The sequence below is a fragment of the Narcine bancroftii genome, chromosome 7 (assembly GCF_036971445.1).
Source record: "Narcine bancroftii isolate sNarBan1 chromosome 7, sNarBan1.hap1, whole genome shotgun sequence".
NCBI lineage: Eukaryota > Metazoa > Chordata > Chondrichthyes > Torpediniformes > Narcinidae > Narcine > Narcine bancroftii.
In genome coordinates, this window is record NC_091475.1 from 41,423,003 (window position 1) to 41,445,247 (window position 22,245).

At 47.7% G+C, this 22,245-nt stretch overlaps 1 protein-coding gene across 30 annotated transcripts in view; it reads right to left on the reverse strand.

Annotated features, from left to right (window-relative positions):
- Positions 1 to 22,245, reverse strand: part of LOC138738811 (rho GTPase-activating protein 6-like) — a 564,699-nt gene that overhangs the window by 143,479 nt on the left and 398,975 nt on the right. Inside the window, exon 1 of one of the 30 annotated variants that reach the window (XM_069889796.1) lies at positions 18,751 to 19,237. The exons of the other annotated variants lie outside the window; for them this stretch is intronic. The gene's annotated coding sequence lies outside the window, so the exon portion shown is untranslated. Of the gene's footprint in view, positions 1 to 18,750; positions 19,238 to 22,245 lie in introns of those variants that run through there. 30 annotated transcript variants of the gene reach the window in all.

Consider the following 22,245-nt stretch of genomic DNA (forward strand, 5'->3'; position numbering starts at 1 on the left):
TAAATTTAAACAGCTGATGAAATGAAATGGGATCAAACATCTCTTCATAGCCCCTTATCATTCAGCTAGGAGAAACAGATCAGTCCATACTGATAACTAGGCAATAAGAAGCAAGTCATACTAGGTAAATCAGGTCCTATTATGAAGCATCAACGCACAGATTTTCCTCAAAGCAATAGATCAACATCACATCCATAATCTTGCTCCACTGGTATAGGGCCCTGGTGGAACTTACCTGAATAACTGTGTTCTGGTCTGGTCACCCTACCTAAGTGGAGACATAACTATAATGGAGCAGTGCAGCAAGATTTCACCACATTGATTCAGAGTTTGTCATGGGAGACGTTAAGCCTACACTTTGGTTCACTGAAATATAGAAAATTGTAACAGGACTTTTCATTCAATATTATTTCATTGTCATGTAATAAAACCAAAATAAGTGATATTACACCAAATTTCCTTTAGTCTACCATAAGGCAGAAAAATATTCATTCTCAGCAGAAATTGCCCAGTGCCCCTGACAGTCAGAGAAAGTGAAGCAAAAGAGCCCCCAAAGAGTATGTGGATTTGCCTCCAGCGCTCCTGCAGCCACACAGACTAGTCCAAACCATTGGAAGCCCAAGCTCCAGATCCAAACCTCAGCACCCTTGGCACCCTCTCACATCATGGTTCCGATACTTGGTATCCCTTCAGCCAGTCACCAGCAGCCCACAGCCTGCATGGGTTCCTTACCTCAGGTCACCAACAGCTTACCACCTATGTGTTCTTCAGCCTCAGAGCCCCTCGGCAGTCTGCCACCATGGTCACTGACCCATGGGTCTTCTCCTCTGCTTTTCAATCTCAAACGGGGGTGGTCTCCCCATTTTCTGGTGTCCTGTGCCAGTTCTCTGCTCCCCTAGAATCTGCAACCCCTCGTGACAGCTGCCAATCATAGGCACTGTAATCTTGGTCCCCGACCCTATGGTCGCAGGATTTTAAAATAAACCACCATCGGCTCCTTTAACAAGCCATTTAAAGCCTTTATGGAGTCAATGACAGTCAGTCTGGGCAGTTGGAACCGACAGTAGAATACTATGTTTTCACTCCCATCTCTCCACGGTCTGTACCAGCAGCAATGCTGCCATTACAGCATTTTTTTTTGACACTTGATATGGTGAATGCAGACCATCTGAACCCAAAAATCATAGCCTCAAAATAAAGAGTCGCTCATTCAGGGCCAGGGTGAAATTTCTTCGTCCATGTGCAGTGAATCTTTAAATTCTCTACTCAAGAAGGCCACGTAAGCTCAGTTGCTGAATACCATTAGTACACGATCCTTTATTGGGACACATAAAATCCGGAAAGATCCAAAATCCGGAAGGTGGGGACCAGCGGTTTGGGGAGGCGGCCGAGGGATCACGGTCGGGGGAGGCGGCCGAGGGCCGGGCGGCCGGGGGAGGCGGCCGAGGGCCGGGCGGCCGGGGGAGGCGGCCGAGGGCCGGGCGGCCGGGGGAGGCGGCCGAGGGCCGGGCGGCCGGGGGAGGCGGCCGAGGGCCGGGCGGCCGGGGGAGGCGGCCGAGGGCCGGGCGGCCGGGGGAGGCGGCCGAGGGCCGGGCGGCCGGGGGAGGCGGCCGAGGGCCGGGCGGCCGGGGGAGGCGGCCGAGGGCCGGGCGGCCGGGGGAGGCGGCCGAGGGCCGGGCGGCCGGGGGAGGCGGCCGAGGGCCGGGCGGCCGGGGGAGGCGGCCGAGGGCCGGGCGGCCGGGGGAGGCGGCCGAGGGCCGGGCGGCCGGGGGAGGCGGCCGAGGGCCGGGCGGCCGGGGGAGGCGGCCGAGGGCCGGGCGGCCGGGGGAGGCGGCCGAGGGCCGGGCGGCCGGGGGAGGCGGCCGAGGGCCGGGCGGCCGGGGGAGGCGGCCGAGGGCCGGGCGGCCGGGGGAGGCGGCCGAGGGCCGGGCGGCCGGGGGAGGCGGCCGAGGGCCGGGCGGCCGGGGGAGGCGGCCGAGGGCCGGGCGGCCGGGGGAGGCGGCCGAGGGCCGGGCGGCCGGGGGAGGCGGCCGAGGGCCGGGCGGCCGGGGGAGGCGGCCGAGGGCCGGGCGGCCGGGGGAGGCGGCCGAGGGCCGGGCGGCCGGGGGAGGCGGCCGAGGGCCGGGCGGCCGGGGGAGGCGGCCGAGGGCCGGGCGGCCGGGGGAGGCGGCCGAGGGCCGGGCGGCCGGGGGAGGCGGCCGAGGGCCGGGCGGCCGGGGGAGGCGGCCGAGGGCCGGGCGGCCGGGGGAGGCGGCCGAGGGCCGGGCGGCCGGGGGAGGCGGCCGAGGGCCGGGCGGCCGGGGGAGGCGGCCGAGGGCCGGGCGGCCGGGGGAGGCGGCCGAGGGCCGGGCGGCCGGGGGAGGCGGCCGAGGGCCGGGCGGCCGGGGGAGGCGGCCGAGGGCCGGGCGGCCGGGGGAGGCGGCCGAGGGCCGGGCGGCCGGGGGAGGCGGCCGAGGGCCGGGCGGCCGGGGGAGGCGGCCGAGGGCCGGGCGGCCGGGGGAGGTGGCCGAGGGCCGGGCGGCCGGGGGAGGCGGCCGAGGGCCGGGGGAGGCGGCCGAGGGCCGGGCGGCCGGGGGAGGCGGCCGAGGGCCGGGGGGCCGGGGGAGGCGGCCGAGGGCCGGGGGGCCGGGGGAGGCGGCCGAGGGCCGGGGGGCCGGGGGAGGCGGCCGAGGGCCGGGGGGCCGGGGGAGGCGGCCGAGGGCCGGGGGGCCGGGGGAGGCGGCCGAGGGCCGGGGGGCCAGGGGAGGCGGCCGAGGGCCGGGGGGTCGGGGGAGGCGGCCGAGGGCCGGGGGGTCGGGGGAGGTGGCTGGGGCAGGAGGCCGAGGGCCGGGCGGCCGGGGGAGGCGGCCGAGGGCCGGGCGGCCGGGGGAGGCGGCCGAGGGCCGGGCGGCCGGGGGAGGCGGCTGAGGGCCGGGCGGCCGGGGGAGGCGGCCGAGGGCCGGGCGGCCGGGGGAGGCGGCCGAGGGCCGGGCGGCCGGGGGTGGCGGCCGAGGTCCGGGCGGCCGGGGGAGGCGGCCGAGGGCCGGGCGGCCGGGGGAGGCGGCCGAGGGCCGGGCGGCCGGGGGAGGCGGCCGAGGGCCGGGCGGCCGGGGGAGGCGGCCGAGGGCCGGGCGGCCGGGGGAGGCGGCCGAGGGCCGGGGGAGGCGGCCGAGGGCCGGGGGAGGCGGCCGAGGGCCGGGGAGGCGGCCGAGGGCCGGGCGGCCGAGGGAGGCGGCCGAGGGAGGCGGCCGAGGGCCAGGGGGCCGGGGGAGGCGGCCGAGGGCCAGGGGGCCGGGGGAGGCGGCCGAGGGCCAGGGGGCCGGGGGAGGCGGCCGAGGGCCAGGGGGCCGGGGGAGGCGGCCGAGGGCCAGGGGGCCGGGGGAGGCGGCCGAGGGCCAGGGGGCCGGGGGAGGCGGCCGAGGGCCAGGGGGCCGGGGGAGGCGGCCGAGGGCCGGGGGGTCGGGGGAGGTGGCTGGGGCAGGAGGCCGAGGGACCGGCGGCCGGGGCAGGCGGCCATGGCCGGGGGAGACGGCCTAAGGACCGCGGCCAGAGGAGACAGCCGTTGGGGGGAGACTGCTGAGCGACTGAAAGGGGGTCGGGTGGATAGGCAGCACAATTCGTGTGGTCCTTCCGAAATCCGGAAAAACGCAAAATTCAAAACATACTGTCCCCCAAGGGTTGCGGATAAAAGATCGTGTACCTGTATCAAGATAACTGAGGGGAAAAGGCCTGTTCAGAAAAATGGCATTGAGCTGTAACAATTTCCAAGATCCTTTTAAAAGGAACAGCAGGTAATGGGATTGAATGACCCACTTCCAGTTCAATTTTTCGTATCCAAAGATGGAATACATTCCTGCGGAAGACCCTAGCTTTGCTGAACTTGAAAGTGAAAGTGGAAGAAGAGTTATTGAAACAAAACGAACTTCATAAACTTGGTAAGAGTTTCAGATTACAGAATAACATTTGTGTCCTGGAACAACCAAACAGATTGAAAATGGAGGGAAAAAAAAATAAGGGTGAAATTGTGGCAATACTGCAAATTGGTGTCAAAAGTTATCTCACAAGTTTGGCAAGAGATTCATCAGAAGCTATTAAAGAGAGGAGTTGGGAAGAATCCATGTGTGAACACTCCTGAAGTAAATTCGGCAAATGTGAAGGAATTATTGAAAGAAGTGACACCTTCAAATAACCCTGAGGTGGATAGTACATAAATGATATAAGTTGCGTCGCATACAACATCACAATAGTTATGCTGACAGAAGAGAATATGAAGCCTAATTTCTTAGTGAAATTAAGATACTTATAAATCTTACTTAATTAGTTTCAAAGATGAAAGTCGCGTAACATTAATAAGTGTGACATCACTTATCAGGAATAGTCAGAGAATAACTTTGCTTAAACCAAGCATCTTCCAACATTTTTTACATATTATTAAACTGGAGACCAGGATCCCACAAAAGGCACACATACTACATACTGGGAAATAACCATTGTAAAAGGACTGGTTAAGAATGCTCCTCTAGTTAATTCCCTGAACTTTACTTTTGCCTTGTTTGCAGGATTCCTTCTGGGTACCAGTGCAGTAAGTACCCATTTTCTTTATGAGCATTATTGTTTTGCACTTGTATTTAATCTTGCAACACTACTGGTGTTCAATTTTGATTACCTCTCAGCACCCAACACCACCAAGCCACAAGAGAGGTGTCATCCCCTCAAATGAATACATTCTGTTTGAAAAGAGGAGTCAGACGGCTCAGAGACTACCAGCTGATTACTGAGGTGTTGCTGGCTACTGATCAGATAACACTTCAAAATCTCAGGGATTCAGAATTCTGTGCCTAGCATTACATTTGTGTAACTTCCAAAAAAGTAAATGGTCAATATTATCCACAACCCTCAGCTCAGTTTTTGGCAAATGTTTAGTGAAGCAACAAAAATGACATTTTCTCTGTCAATAATTCCATGACATCATTATGTCCAGCAGTGGTCCCAAAGTAAATGGTCATTGTGTGGGTGTGAGTGAATAAATGAATTATGAACCAATTCAAGAGATATTCTGAGATCAAATTACAAAACTATAGATAAGAGAAATTATGAGAAATAAGATCTTGATTGGAGCCTCCACTGCAACTTCTCAAATTGATTTTAACGTATTCTCCCTCTGACAACCTCGATAAAAGAGGGGAGATATCCATTAAATTTCATTGAGTTCATAACTTTGAAATTATGGTATTAATGTTGATTTTGGATCTTAAATGATTTAAATATTTAAGACAGATAAGGAGGGAAAATTATAACTTTAATAATAAATTCTTTACGATGTAATTAATACCTAAATTCATTGGGAAATTAAATGAAAAGACATATATAGATTCCCAATGAAGCAATGCTAAATTTTAAAAATTCTTTTGCTTGTTTTTAAATTACCGTTCCATAGCTCTTTATCCCATCAAATCTTATAGCATCTCAAAAGTGCTTAGTCAAATTCTCTCCTCCTATGGAGCTCAGATTTATTAGATCTAACTTTGGGGCCTGTGCCTCCCAGTGGGAAAACTTTAAACTCTGGAATACTTTCACCAAACCTTTCTATCTTCAAGATGCCTGAAAACACCCACAAGATTGATTAAAAATCTGAAAGTGGAGCATTGGAAACTTTCATGGTAAAAAAAAAAGCAGATGTTGATGTGGGCAATTAGAGTCTGCAACATGAATAAGAATTATTGGGGAATAGGAAAACGGCAGAGAATGTAAACAAATATTTTGTGTCACAAAACTGTCCAGAAAAAATGGGGAAAATCAGAAAATTGCATTAGTTCTTGAAATAAACTATGAGAAATATAATTTGGACTGAAAAGCAATAAACCCCAGCATCCAATGAGCTGCATCCCAAGCTTTTGAAAGAAGTGGCTTTGGAAATAATGAATGCTTTGATTGTTGGCACAGAAAATTCCATAGATTCAAGGAGAGATTTCACATAATAGGAATACATTTGCCATCTTCCAATATTTAGGAAAGGAGGGAGAACATGTACTTCTGATCTGACATTAATTGGAGAGGCAATGCTGGAATTCTAGGATGATGGGGTAGGAGAAGAGGAGGAATTGTCTTCCAAGGAGATATTAAATAGACTGGCCCTATGTTGAAAAATGAGAGATGGCACAATTAAAACATTAAAAATTCTTGCAACACTTCAGATGCAATAATGATGCTTGCTTGACTGAGAGCTCTTTAACACCAGAGGCACAAGTGCCAAAATAAGGAATCAGGATGTATAGAAGTGCTTTATTCAGAAGAAATTGTACGTTTGCAGTTATTTACCAAAATGAGCAGTGTTCAGTATTTTTCCCCCACATGCCTAGTATTGTTCAGGCGGAAATCAAAAATACAAGAGAATCCAAGGGTATGGGGGTTAGTGAAGTACTGCTAACTGAAATCGTATTCGTGAGCAGACCACCTTGGATTATTTATTTATGCAATAGTGGAAATAGCAGCAGCTGTTGTTCAATAAACCTATACAGAGAATAGGCGACAGGGCAGAAAGGGAAAGGAAGGATAGAAATTATATACTGTATCTTTGCGCGATTATTCCTTTGGCATTCTCCCATTTGGCATCGTTATATACTCAAATGCAAAAGAATGCTGAAAATCTGTTGGAAAAGGTACATGTATTTGTAGAACTAATTTCAGCTTTATTGAACTTGGTTCAAAAACACATACTTCGAAGATAGCAAAACAAGTCTGTGATTGACTGTGTATGATTGGAAACTCATTGGAAGTAACATTGGACAGTCTCAGTAAATCACGTATGTATAGTTGAACTGTAGCCCAAGTGGATTAACATCAAGTAAGAGATCACATTTATTTTACATTGCTAACCAAATTTAATAAGATTGGATGCTTAATTCTGAAACTATTGCATCACTTGACTACTTGAATGGAAGAAGTGAACCAGATCATTCTCAATGGTTCTTATTATAAATTCCAGATCATCACCAAGTCTGTAGAATTATAAAACTATTGTAGGCTGCTTATAAGTACCCTTTGGTGAAGATTCATTTTAGGCTTGATTCTGAACAGCTACTCTTGTGCAGTTTATGCGATTGATGTGTTATCAGGTAGAGAGCAGCATAAGGATATTGGAAATGGATTGTGTTTATTTTGAACCCATGGATAGTATTACTACTGAACATATTTAAATAATGCCTGTCCTATCTGAATTTCTCCCCATCAAGGTCTGCCAAGTCAAAAAAAAAGTTCTATTTATAAATTTTCTGGCATCCTATTCCATTTCCTGCTGTGACATCATCCTTTATGCTAAGTGAATTGCAAGGTAACCATACATCTTCTATCTGGTCTAGACAGTGCCTGTTCAGAATCAAACTCTAAACAAATCTTCACCAATGTTTATTTCATCCAGTCTATTATCGCGCTGGAGGATCTCAGCAGTCTACCAAAATCAATGAATGAGAAAAGTATGGGTTATCATTTCACATCGAAACTCTTCGACAAGGGGACTCGATCCAAAACGTCAACAATTCCCTCCCACCCCCCCACCCGCTTGAGCTGCGGAGTTTCTCCAGCAGGTTGATTTTTGCTCCAGATTCCTGCATTTGCAGTCTCTCCTATGATGACAATAGTCTGTAAAGATAAGGCAACTTAGTTGAAGTATCCAGTGATGTCTTGCACTCACAGTAGTTGGGTGGAAAGAAAGAATAGGGGCCTCCAAAGTGATTGATATCAACCTCCAGGGATCAATGGGATGATCCAGGGGGTCGATAAATGCCAGGGGGTCAATAACATCAGGGGGGAGGGTTGATAACACGGGTGGCAGGGAAGGTGTGATTTAAAGTAGCGTCTCTATCACCCTCCCTCCCATCCCATCCATCACAGGGGAGGGAAAGCCTTACCTGCAATGAACCTTTTTGCACCACTGTCACGCTTCCCCTTCATCGTCCATGCGCCTGCTGGCTCTTCATGCGTCACCGTCACCTTTCTCCCTCACTGCGCGTGCACCAACCAGCAACCTGTGGACCCTGGGACGCTGCATTTAACAAGTAAGTGCCCTATCTGTCCCTTAATTTGTTCTCCTAAACGGCAGACAATTTAATGTCTGGCTTGAGGTGGGGGCGGACAGAGGGCTCAAAAGCCAGACTATCTGGCCTAAACCCAGATGCCTGGCCACCCTACCCAACACCAGCTCCTTCCTCCCCCCTCCCCCGTCTAGCGCCAGGATTCCATGTTTAGGGGTCAATGAGGGACCACGTAGTCCCTGAAGGGGTCGACAGTCTAAAATGTTTGGGGACCCATGTATCAGCAGAATTGAGCTGGAATGGAGTTGGGAAAGTTGTTACATCCTACTCTCCTGTCTCTCTCCTACAGCAGCTAGTTTTGCTCTATTTGATCTTATACCCACCCTCATGTATTCCTGCAGCCCATGCATAGTTGTGCCAAGAAACTAATGGGCAAGCATATTTATTTTGTCCTGGTAATCCCTGAAATGCGCAAACAAGATTTTTTTCCAGAAAGAGTGAAACCTATCAATGTAATTGAAATGTTAAAATTTTAAAAAGTGATGCAGGAAAAATGAGAAAAAAGGATTTACATAAACACAAATTGACATAGTGCAAGAGTAATGCAGTTTCTAAAGAAAATCTTTTGGGTTTCTGAGTTTTTTTTAAACATCAGCTCATATTCATTTAAATTTGGAAGGAGGAGGGGCAAGTTCATTGAGGTATGAGGGCTGTGTCCTTAGCCCCCTGCTCTACTCACTTTACTCCTACCGCTGTGTGGCTCGGTATGACAATAACCCCATCTACAAGTTTGCCGATGATACCATGTCAGTGGGTTGTCTAAAGAAAGGTGATGAGTCAGCATACAGGAGGGCGTTTGAAAACTTGACTGAATGGTGTACCAACAACCACCTTGCACTCAATCTCTCCTAAACCAATGAGATGATTGTTGACTTCAGGACGGGCAAGCCGGAGGTGTACGATCCAGTGATCATTGATGGATTAGAGGTGGAGCAAATTGGGGGTCACAATCTCGGAACATCTTTCCTGGACTCTAAAAGCATTGTGAAGAAAGCATGGCAACACCTCTACTTCCTCAGGAGTTTGCGGAGGTTTGATATGACACCAGAAACCCTGGTAAATTTCTACAGAGGAGTGGTGGAAAGTGAGCGGCTGCATCACGGTCTAGTATAGGGACACCGATACACTTGAACTCAAAATTCTCCAAAACAGCCCAGGACATCACAGGCAAATCCCAGGCAAACCCCATCCCCTCTATTGAGAACATCTATAGGGAATACTGCAATCAAAGAGCAGCAGCAAGGATCCACACCTCCCAGAACATGCTCTGTACTGCTGCTGCCATCAGGAAAGAGGTATAGGTGCCACAAGACTCATACCACCAGGTTCAGGAACAGCTGCTACCCCTTCACCATCAGACTCATAAACAACAAACTCAATCAGGGACTTATTTAAAGACTTTTACTTGTTCACTTTATTGATTTTTGTTTGATTATTGATCTTTATTTGTTTATATGTAATATGCTGTGTAAGGGTTAAAATGAATTGTAAGTTGCAAGCCAGCAGATGTTGATATATTTCACATTGTCTTTTAATAACAGACAGCTTCAAGGATATAGCTGGCTCTCTGCATGTTTGAGGTTATGGCTAGTTTTGATTTTTCTTTCTTCTGGGAGGATGGAGAGACAGGGAAAAGACCAAAACTTTCATTGACCATTTAAAGTATTATTTTAAGTATCATTGAAATGTATAACAAAGTTATAATAATATAGTAACCATATAAGCTTTAATAAACCTTGAAAAACTCAATTCAACTTTAGTATGGACTTTTTCTTGAACAAGTCATAAATAAGGGCATTCTAGTCTCTCCAGATGACCATAAAGGAAGATAGTCTCAATACGCTGCTGTATGCAGTTTATTTTTTGCACTACCAATAAGTGGTAATTCTACTTCAACTGCATGAAAAAGAACCTCAGGGTTATATGTAAAGTAATCTGACAATATTGAAATCTGGAAGATTTTGAGGGTTGATGGGATACCTGCCAAGATTGTATTTCTTCTAAATTGGAGAGTCTACGTGCACTGCCTCAGGATAAGTGAGCAACTACTTTAAGATTAAGAGAAGAAATGCCTCTCTGAAAGCATCTATGATTCTATGACATTTTACATTTCTCTACTTCAGATGTTGGTGCTCAGTTACAAATAAATTCAAGATAAAAATCATGAGACTTTGAGACACAAGGACTCTGTGATCAGACAATACAGCAAATTCAAGGAGACCCTCTGACCTGCACCTTCAAGTCTTTATAATGTCCTTAAGTAACCCAAATGCAGTCTGTTCAATGTCCGATTTCTGGCATTAACAAATAACACTTAACCTGTATACTAACAAGGATAACTGTTGTTGAAAACCAGAGAACAAAAATTGCATCAAGAAAGATTCATATTTTCATATACTTCGTTGAACAGGCATCCACAAGGAGAAATGGTTGTTTCCTGGGCAACCAAAATTCCATTGGCATCCCTGGAACTTTAGAAAATGGGAAGACTGTTGATATTGTTTTAACATAGTTTTATTTATGGTTGCATGTAGTTAACCCTCCCTTTATGCAGAATTAAACATTAATTACTTCAATGTTCAATTATGACACATAAATGATCGGATAGTCCTTGATTTTTGTAACAAGCTAGCTATAAACCAAACAACATCTCATAAGAGTTTGATAAGATAGATAAAAACCACCACCCTCTGAAAGGATCTCAAATGAGGTTCTACTGCATAAGGAGTTACAGATGAAAACTATCAATGATCATTTTTGACTCTCAAAGACACAAACATGATTGATAAAGGAATGAAAAAAATGGAATGACTTCTAGATCGTGTCAAAGTGTACTACTTGGAAACGAAATGTGTGGGAGCACACAACATAGATATTGTGCAAGTGTGCAACCTTGTTCCATTCCCCAACAAGACCTTTTAAGTACCAGTAATGTGATGACCTAGTTTATTTTTTAAACGTGCTTTACATATCATGCACAAGTACTGACAAATCTTGCCTACAAATTAGAACATAGTGAGAAGAAATTACTTCAGCAAGAAGGTGGTGAATCTGCAGAATTGGTTACCACATATGACTGTGGAAGCCAAGTTATTGGGTAGATATAAAGCAGAGATTGATAGGTTATTAATTAATTGGGCAAGGATTATGGGGAGAAGGCAAAATAGGGTTGAGAGGAAAAATACATCAACCGTGATTCAAATAGTGGGCCAGACTCGATGGCTGAATGGCCTAATTCTGCTCCTACAACTTATGCTCTTAAATATGCCATATAAATTATATGGTAATATTCATCTATGTTCTATTAATTAATATCACACCAAATAAATACAAAGTGCATGACCAGTGCTCAAAGTCCCAAAGTCATGATACCTATGACTACCAAGACATCAGTGGTCAAACTACTTACAGTGGTTTCAGACCCAAGCACCAGTCCAGCTACATCTGAAAACATTCACAGAGTTACCACCCAATACCACAGTCAAAATTGACAGATACACCACCACTCAAATAGAAGAACTTGCTCATTACTTTAAAACATTCAAAGTGGGCAATATTCCAAAGTATCTCAATACATTTGCTCCACAATATACACAGGCAAGACCCAAGTTCAATCCATACACAACCAGATTCATAAGCAAGGCTATAAATCTGGTCTCAGCACCTCAGATTACTCCCCAGTGACTGACATAAACAGCAGGAAAGAACAGAATTAGGTTTCCCCTCTGGCTTCCCAGATGTTGAAGAGAGAACCAGCTCTCATTATCTTGACTTACTAGATCCCAGCAGGAAGAAGTTGCCTAGATGAAGATGGCAGTTCAATAATGTGGAGAGAAGACTTTTAGAGAAAGAAGAATATAGTGGGAGCCCCACGTGTACAACAGAATCGCGCACAGCCACAACAGTTAAGCAAGCGCATTACCAGAGCGCATGGCCTCCAACGACGTCCCAGTCCTCCAGCTGCAGGTCAGGCACCAGTAATTAGGAAAAGCGCACAAATAAGAGCCTGCACTTTTTATGGCACCCGATACCTGAGGCTGGAAAGTGACGTCACTGTGAATATACAGATTCTATCACCAATGTGTATATGTACATATGTACAGATGGTAGTGTAGGATGACTGTGATTGGCTGAGAGTGTAGCCACACCTACTGGCAGGTCTTAAAGGATTGCTCCTAGCCAGACCAGGTCATTCTGGACTGGTCGACCTACTTGTGATATGCTCCAGTCTTTTAGTTAATAAAAGCCTTGGTTTGGATCAACAAGTCTTTGGTTCTTTCGATGCGCATTACAGTGGCTACCTCATCCCAGAAGGCTCAGCGTGAAAAGTGCAGCAGGAACTATAAAAGCTGTAGCTAAGCACAATAAAGGGACTGATTCCTGACTCTACGGACTCCAGTATCATTTATTGCCACTTGCGTAAGGTAGGCCACTATACTGTCAAAAATATATAATCTGCAGTGGTTGCATGAAATAGTTTCTCAATTCTTAGAAAAGGGAACTTTGTAACTGGAAAAGACAACCAGTACATGGATTATTCCACATAACTGTGCAGCAGTCAGCGAGTTCAAATACAATAAAACTCCATTAATCCAGCACAGGCAGGTTTTCCAGACAATTGGATATTGTACTTACTAATATCCTTGCATATTAAACAGCATCATTATTTAAAAATCACCATGGAGCAGCTAAGGAAATCTTGTTGATATTAAGTTGTCCAATACTTTGCAAAGCAAATAGAACAGAAGCTCAGAATAAAGCACAGGAAACTGTATTAAGTCCATTCTTTCCTTCACCATCTCCTCCCTTTTAAGTATATATTCAACATTTTTTTTGAAAGCTCATTCCACCCATGTTTTATGGTGATAACGTGACTTGTGGTTGCAGGAGTGATTAGCAACAATGGTATGGTCAGGTCATCGTCAAGTCATTCCCAACTACTCTGCAGAGAATCACAATGAAACATCTGCAAAGACACTGCCGTGGCTTTGTCGAGCTTGGAACTCCCACCAACCAACCACTGATAAAACAAACATTTTTCATTTAAATTTTAAACTTACATTAGCAATGTTGCAGCTAAAAAAAAGGAATGTGGCAGTTTGACCGCATGTCAGGGGATTTAAAGTTGATCATTTTTGGAGGGGCATGTTATGCACATGCACACTATACCATAACATCCTTAATAATCGAGAGGAGAGTACCTGAAAGTTATACAGTTGTGTAAATACAGATAGAGAAAATAAGAGCATAAGGAAATGCCAATAAGAAAACTAGGCAACATATGGGTTAATTAGCCACGAGTTAACAGCAACTCCCTGTACCTACCTGATCAGCATTACTGCCAATAAATTTCAGCCAAACCAGATCATTAATGTCAACACCTAATGATGCTGCAGCATGGTCACACCACTCTCACCTGTGTGAAAAGAGCTTTCCAGCCTACACTGATTTGTCAGTCACCTTCATGTACATCACAATACTAAACACCAGACATGGTCTTACAGGAGATGAAGTGAGAAACACAACAAAAGTAACATAGTCAGTAAAAAGTCTGCAGGCGATGGAGTCTAGTGCAGTACACAAAAGTACAGGAGAAACCAGGCGGGTCACCATAAAACGTAAAGAGCAATCTATGTTTCAGCCCTTAGCCCATCTTCAGGAGTGCCGAAAATTAGACAGAAACCCAAATAAGAAGTTTGGGGGTGGGATGAAAGTGGTAAGTGAATCAGGTGGGTGAGGCAAGAAGAGACAGGAGCTAGAAGGTGATGGGGTGGGGGGAGGTTACTCTTATCAGATAGGAATAGCTTGTCTCCGTTCCCCAAGTTATCCAGTTCCTTCCCACCTACCTTGGGGACACATCACATGCTCCACATCACTTTGACAACTTTCAGTTCCTTGGGCTGGACCGCCTCATTTTCACCATGGATGTCTAGTCTCTACACACTCCCATCCCACATAAAGGACTCAAGGTTCTCGGCTTCTTCCAGACCCCCTCCATCTCCAGCCTCCTCAATTGGTATTCACTCTCAATAACCTCTCCTTGGCTCAACCCACTTTCTCCACTCAAAGGTGCAGTTATGCGTACTCATAGGGGTTCCAGCTATGAAAAAGTCCTGCAAAAGGTAGTGGATACAGCCCAATACATCATAGAGAAATTGCCCCAATGTTGACAACATCTCGAGGGAATGCTGCCATTGGAGAGCAGCAGCAATCATCATGAATCCAAACCACTAGCAGATGCTCTGTTTTCACTGCTGCCATCAGGAGAGAGGTATGGGTGTCACAAGACTCACACCACCAGGTTCAGGAACACCTGCTTCCTCCCACCATCAGACTCCTCAACAACAAACTGGGATTCTCATTTAAGGACTCTTATTTTGCACATTATTTGTTAGTCATTATTTTCTCTATTGCAGTGTGTTCACATTTCTCTCTTTATATATGTATCTTCATTTGTACAGTTTTAGTACAACTGTTAAGTAGAAATTCTGTCTAGCCCACAGGAAAAAGAATCTCATGTATGCACTCTGACAATAAATCTGAACTTTGAACTGAGGTCTGCCTGACTTTTTGGTGATGTGTAGAACAATCACTGCTACAAGCCTGCACGACCTCAACTCTTCCTCTGTTACATCAATGACTACATTTGTGCTGTCTCCTGCGCCCATAATGAGCTCATCAACTTTATCCACTTTGCTGCCAACTTCCACCCTGACCTCAAATTCACTTTATCCATCTCCCCTTTCTCGATCTCTCTGTCTCCATTTTGGGAGACAAGCTAGCTACTGAGATTTTCTATAAACCCACTGACTCCCACATTCACATTGTCTTCATCTCTTCCCACCATCTCCTGTGTGGATTCTATTCCTTTTCTCTCAATTCTTCTGTCTTCCATTCCAGGATATCTGAGATGTCTGCCTTCTTCAGAAAGCATGGCTTCTCCTCTACTACCATTAACTCAGCCCTCATCCACATCTTCTCTATTTCCCACACACCTGTCCTGGCCCTTTATTCAACAAGAACTGAGATCCCCTCACCCTCACCAACCACTCCACATCCAATATATTCTCTGCAATTTCTGCCACTTTTGGGGTCCCCTTCCTTCTCTGCTTTTTGCAGGGATCATTCCATCCACAACTCCCTTGATCATTTATCCCTTTCCACCAGTAACCCCATGGTATGTATCCCTGTGGCTGCAAGAGGTGCTACGCTTGCATCAACTCCTCCTTCATCACCATCCAGAGCCCAAAACACTCCTTCCAATACTTCACCTGTGAAGCTGTAAGGGTCAATCACTGCAAATAACCAGGTGTTGTGTTTTGAGGTGGCCGACATGAAGAGAGAGCTAGACAAGGTAAACCCATGGAAAATTGGTGGACCGAATAACATTCCCAGCAGAGTGCTCAGGGGATGTGCGGCTCAGAAAGCAGATGTTCTCTCCGACATCTTTAACATCTCCCTGAGAACCACCATGATCCTAACGTGCTTCAAAGCCGCCACCATTATCCCCACGCCGAAGAAGTCTTGTCTCAATGACTGTCTCACTCATGTCCATCGTGATGAAATGCTTCAAGAGGTTCGACATGGTGCACATCAAGCTCCTGCTGCCCCCATCACTCTTCTTTGGCTTGGCTTCGCAGACGAAGATTTATGGAGGGGGTAAAAAGTCCACGTCAGCTGCAGGCTCGTTTGTGGCTGACAAGTCCGATGCGGGACAGGCAGACACGATTGCAGCGGTTGCAAGGGAAAATTGGTTGGTTGGGGTTGGGTGTTGGATTTTTCCTCCTTTGCCTTTTGTCAGTGAGGTGGGCTCTGCGGTCTTCTTCAAAGGAGGTTGCTGCCCGCCAAACTGTGAGGCGCCAAGATGCACGGTTTGAGGCGTTATCAGCCCACTGGCGGTGGTCAATGTGGCAGGCACCAAGAGATTTCTTTAGGCAGTCCTTGAACCTTTTCTTTGGTGCACCTCTGTCACGGTGGCCAGTGGAGAGCTCGCCCTATAATACGATCTTGGGAAGGCGATGGTCCTCCATTCTGGAGACGTGACCCATCCAGCGCAGCTGGATCTTCATAAGCGTGGACTCGATGCTGTCGACCTCTGCCATCTCGAGTACTTCGACGTTAGGGGTGTAAGCGCTCCAATGGATGTTGAGGATGGAGCGGAGACAACGCTGGTGGAAGCGTTCTAGGAGCCGTAGGTGGTGCCGGTAGAGGACCCATGATTCAGAGCCGAACAGGAGTGTGGGTATGACAACGGCTCTGTATACGCTTATCTTTGTGAGGTTTTTCAGTTGGTTGTTTTTCCAGACTCTTTTGTGTAGTCTTCCAAAGGCGCTATTTGCCTTGGCGAGTCTGTTGTCTATCTCATTGTCGATCCTTGCATCTGATGAAATGGTGCAGCCGAGATAGGTAAACTGGTTGACCGTTTTGAGTTTTGTGTGCCCGATGGAGATGTGGGGGTGCTGGTAGTCATGGTGGGGAGCTGGCTGATGGAGGACCTCAGTTTTCTTCAGGCTGACTTCCAGGCCAAACATTTTGGCAGTTTCCGCAAAGCAGGACGTCAAGCGCTGAAGAGCTGGCTCTGAATGGGCAACTAAAGCGGCATCATCTGCAAAGAGTAGTTCACGGACAAGTTTCTCTTGTGTCTTGGTGTGAGCTTACAGGCGCCTATCTTCGCTAGGATTCTACTAAATAGAATAATACCTAGTGTCGCCGAGAATATTCTCCCAGAATCACAGTGCGGCTTTCACGCAAACAGAGGAACCACTGACATGGTCTTTGCCCTCAGACAGCTCCAAGAAAAGTGCAGAGAACAAAACAAAGGACTCTACATCACCTTTGTTGACCTCACCAAAGCCTTCGACACCGTGAGCAGGAAAGGGCTTTGGCAAATACTAGAGCGCATCGGATGTCCCCCAAAGTTCCTCAACATGATTATCCAACTGCACGAAAACCAACAAGGTCGGGTCAGATACAGCAATGAGCTCTCTGAACCCTTCTCCATTAACAATGGCGTGAAGCAAGGCTGTGTTCTGGCACCAACCCTCTTTTCAATCTTCTTCAGCATGATGCTGAACCAAGCCATGAAAGACCCCAACAATGAAGACGCTGTTTACATCCGGTACCGCACGGATGGCAGTCCCTTCAATCTGAGGCGCCCCATCACTAGACCCCCTGCAGTTTTGCATACAGACCCAACCGCTCTACAGATGATACCATCACCACCGCCCTCTATCTAGCCCTCACCCACCTGGTAAACAAAGATGCTGTTTATTGAACAGCTCAGCATTCAATGAAATCATACCACAATACCTGATAAGGAAGTTGAGCCTGCTGGGTCTTAACATCACCTTCTGCAATTGGATTCTCGACATCCTGCTGGAAAAGCCTCAGGCAGTCTGGATCAGTAATAGCACCTCCAAGACCATCACAGAGCACTGCCTCCCCCACCCCCCCCCACCCCCACCCCACCCCCACCCCACCCCAGGCTGCAGGCTTAATCCACTCCTGTTTACTCTGCTGATTCACAACTGTGCAGCTAAATACAGCTTGAACCACATCATCAAGTTCACTGATGACATGACCGTAGTGGGCCCTATTAGTAAGAATGACGAGTCAGTGTACAGAGATGAGGTGCAGTCACTAACAAACTGGTGCACAGCCAACAACCTGTATCTAAACGTTTAAAAAAATGTGAAAATGTCGACTTCAGAGGGTCTGGGAGTTGGGGGGGTGGAGGGGGGGAGAACGACACACCACGCTCTGCTTACCATTGACGGTTCGACCACTGAGGTCATCAAGACTATCAAGTTCCTTGGTGTGCACTTGGTGGAGAATCTCACCTGGTCCCTTAACACCAGCTCCATCCTGTAAGCTTCTGGGGGTTCACAGCATCCACTACACTGACAGCCAGTCCCTCTAAGAGATTACTGGCGGCTCCACTGGGAGAGGTTTGTCATCAGGTTCTGTCCATGATTCGTTCACAGTGTTTCACTGGGCAAGCAGGGGAATGAGGGGAGGGGGGATTGAGGGGAGGGGGATTGAGGGGAGGGGGGATTGAGGGGAGGGGGGATTGAGGGGAGGGGGGATTGAGGGGAGGGGGGATTGAGGGGAGGGGGATTGAGGGGAGGGGGGATGAGGGGAGGGGGAATGAGGGGAGGGGGAATGAAGGGAGGGGGAATGAGGGGAAGGGGAATGAGGGGAGGGGGGATTGAGGGGAGGGGGATTGAGGGGAGGGGGGATGAGGGGAGGGGGAATGAGGGGAGGGGGAATGAGGGGAGGGGGAATGAGGGGAGGGGGGATTGAGGGGAGGGGGATTGAGGGGAGGGGGATTGAGGGGAGGGGGGATTGAGGGGAGGGGGATTGAGGGGAGGGGGATTGAGGGGAGGGGGATTGAGGGGAGGGGGATTGAGGGGAGGGGGATTGAGGGGAGGGGGGATGAGGGGAGGGGGAATGAGGGGAGGGGGAATGAGGGGAGGGGGAATGAGGGGAGGGGGAATGAGGGGAGGGGGAATGAAGGGAGGGGGAATGAGGGGAAGGGGAATGAGGGGAGGGGGATTGAGGGGGAGATTGAGGGGAGGGGGGATTGAGGGGAGGGGGAAATGAGGGGAGGGGGAAATGAGATCCTGATTCCTTTCTCTCACTCCCTGCAAACCCTTGGCAGACTGGCCGAGCGGCAACTCACCCATCCGCGTGCGGCTCTCAGCGCCGGGGGTGGAGGCGACCGACGCACCGCAGCTGCCAATCAAGCCCCTCTCGCGCTGGACGAAGTTTCTGCGCCCAGTTCAGTTCGGTCCGGTCGATGCCTTCAGCTGCGGGTCAGCTTCGCGTGTGTTGGCAACTGATTGTGGCCTCCCGCCGAGGATAACTTGGCCGTCTCAACCTTTCGCGAAGTTTGCAAAGTCCAGTGAACACTGAGGCTTAATTCCCCTCTTGCTTCCAACTCTTTTCTCAGCTGGACCGTTACTCGCAGCAAGTTTCCTTATTAGGAATCTGCTCCATAGGGCCGCCCGACAAAGCTGCGAGTAACCGAGAAGGTTGGTAGTATCTTCCCTTTAAAGGATCGCAGGGATGGCAGATTAAAAAATCGCGCTTTCTCCAACCAACCTGTTCCATGTGTTTCAGAGCAGCAATGAGGGAGGCGAGGCAGCTGTGGGACGGTTTTGGGTGGAAAGACTGACAACAGGAAGAGAGCTTATTTTGTGCTGAACAGAGAGAGAAAAAAAAACATGCAAATTTGAGGAACGTTGCCATTTTCCTTCTGACAGTAGAAGTCTTCAGAATTTAAACGTGGCAATGCAACGAATGCCTCATGGGGACGTTTTGGACTTAGTATTCCAGGGAAGTGGCAAACCCCACTTGACCAAGTGCTTATTCTTCTTAAGACATTTTACTGTTTCCCTCATTCCCCCCCCCCCCATAAATAGTTCTATATTAATTTAAATTTGGATTACTCCTTCACCTACTGCTATTGCAATGGTACTGTTTCCCCCAAGTCAATTTCCCAGCAGCCAAATTGCAACTTATCCATATTCCTTATTGCAAACCAAAATTATTCAGTCAATCGTGAACACAGTTTAGTTACAATGCAAGCCTCTTCAAATAAGTCTTGTTATGTATAGCAAGATCCGGTTTCCTTCTATGGTGCACACTGCATTGAACCCTTGGGCAGTCTTGTGTTTGTTTTTCAACTGCAAAACAATATTACCACTCAGTTTTGGCACTTAATATTGGCAAAGCACATTATTACAAAATAAGTTCCATGTACTTGATGCATTTCCCTCCAGAACTGATAAATTTTCAGGTCTTTGCTTTTAAATATTGATTACTTCATTGAGGTACTCTTAAAATCCTGTTTTTTACTCAATAAACTGCAACCATCAGAACATTTAAGAACATAACAAATAGGAGCAGAAGTAGGCCATTCGGCCTGACGAACCTGTTCCACCATTCAGTGATCATGGCTGATATAAACATCTCCACTTAACTGTGTTTTCCCCATATCCCTTAATTCCATATGTAAAAAATTTATGTAAAAATCTATTCAACCTTGTCTTAAATATATTTACTGAGGTCACCTCCACTGCTTCAATGGGCAGAAAATTCCATAGATTCACCACCCTCTGAGAAAAGCAGTTCCTCCTCATCTCTGTCCTAAATCTACTACCCTGAATCTTAAGGCTATGACCCCTAGTTGTGGTCTCCCCTGCCAATGGAAATAATTCTATCTTAACTATGCTTTTCATAATGTTAAACATTTCTATTAGGATCCACTCTCATTCTTCTAAATTCCAGTGAATATAGTCCCAGATGATTCAATCTCTCTTCAAAGGCTAACCTCCTCATCTCTGGAATCAACCAAGTGAACTTCTTCTTCACTGCCTTCAAAGCTAGTGCATCCTTCCACAAATAAAGAGACCAGAACTACATGCAGTACTCCAGATACAGTCTCACCAGAACCTTGAACAATTACAGCATAACTTCCCTGTTCATAAATTCAATCCCTCTAGCAACGAAGGACTTCTTGATAGTCTGCTGCATCTGCAAACCAACCTTTTGCGATTCATGCTGCAATCGCTTGGCATTTAAATAATAACCTGATCTTCCTTTTTTCCCAAAATGGATAACCTCACATTTACATATTTACACACAAATGTGTGTGTGTGTAAATATATATGTATATGTGTGTGTGTATATATATATATAAATATATATATTAAATATGAGTGTATATGTATATAATTATGTGTGTGTGTGTATATGTATATAAATATATGTGTGTGTCTGCGTGCGCACGCATTTATCCATTTATCTCTGGAGACTCCCGGTATCCTCTGCCACAATTTCCTTTTCCACTCAATTTAGTGTCATCAGCAAATTTAGATATACTACACACTGTCCCCTCTTCCAGATTGTTAATGTATCGTGAACAGTTGTGAGCCCAGCATCAGCCCCTGCAGCTCACCACTCACCACTGATTGCCAAACCAGAAAAACACCCCTGAATTCCAACTCCACTTTGTATTGGTTAACCAATCCTTTATCCATGCTAATACATCACCTCCAACTTTATGCATCCCTATCTTCTGCACAAGTCTTTCATGTGGCACCTTATCGAACACCTTCTGGAAATCCAGGTAAACAATGTCCATCTGCTCCCCTCTATCTACCATGCTCATTATATTCTCAAAGAACTTTGTCAAGCAGGACCTGCCTTTGCTGAACCCATGCTGCACCTGCCTGTTGGATCCATTTCACTCCAGATGCCTTGTTATTTCTTCTTTAATGGTGGCTTCAAGCATTTTCCAACTACAGAGGTTAAATAACTGGCCTATAGTTCTCTGCCTTTTGCCTCTATCCTTTTTGGAATAGTGGCATAATGTGCCAGAAAGGGATCAGGTGTATCGAGGACTGTTACAAGAAGGGGAAGCTCATGCTCTTCAAGCAATTAAAAAACAAATTAGATTTATCAAATAAGGCCTTCTTCTGCTATCTTCAACTAAGATTTTTTTGAGGGATAATTTAGGCCCATCTATGGTCCTGCCGGTGCTTAATGGCATGGAGGCTCTAATTTGAAAGGGAATCACATGTAAATTCATCTCTGCTACATTTCTCCTGTTCTAAAATGAGGGCCTGAAACCGGGCCTCCATAAATCGATGCAAAGATGGGAGTCAAATTTAGGAACAACAATTCATGAGCAGGGCTGGTCCGACTTATGTTGGGACAGCATGACAAGAGTCATTAATGCCAGATATAGGCTGGCGCAGTATAATTTCCTGAACCAGCTGTAACTTATGCCGCAAAAATTACACAAGGTAAAATCAGAAATCTCAGTGTTTTAGATGCATTGTAGAGACAGGAACCTTTGTACATTGCACCTGGCTTTGCACCAAAGTGAGACCCTTTTGGGTAGATCTAGGGGATATTTTGGGACTTTCCACAGGGCCTAGAGCTGTTCCTGCTGGGGAATATCATGGACATAAGTTTGAGATTATCGAAATATCAAATTCAGTTTGAAAAGGTCTCCTTGGGTGTGGCCAGGAAATGTATAGCGGTTACCTGGAAGTCTGACTTCCAGCTGAGCACCACACATTAGAGCATGGAGATGCAGAGATGTGTTCCACTTGTGAAAATCATCTACAATCTGAGGAGGAGGTATGTCACGTACATTGAAGTGTGG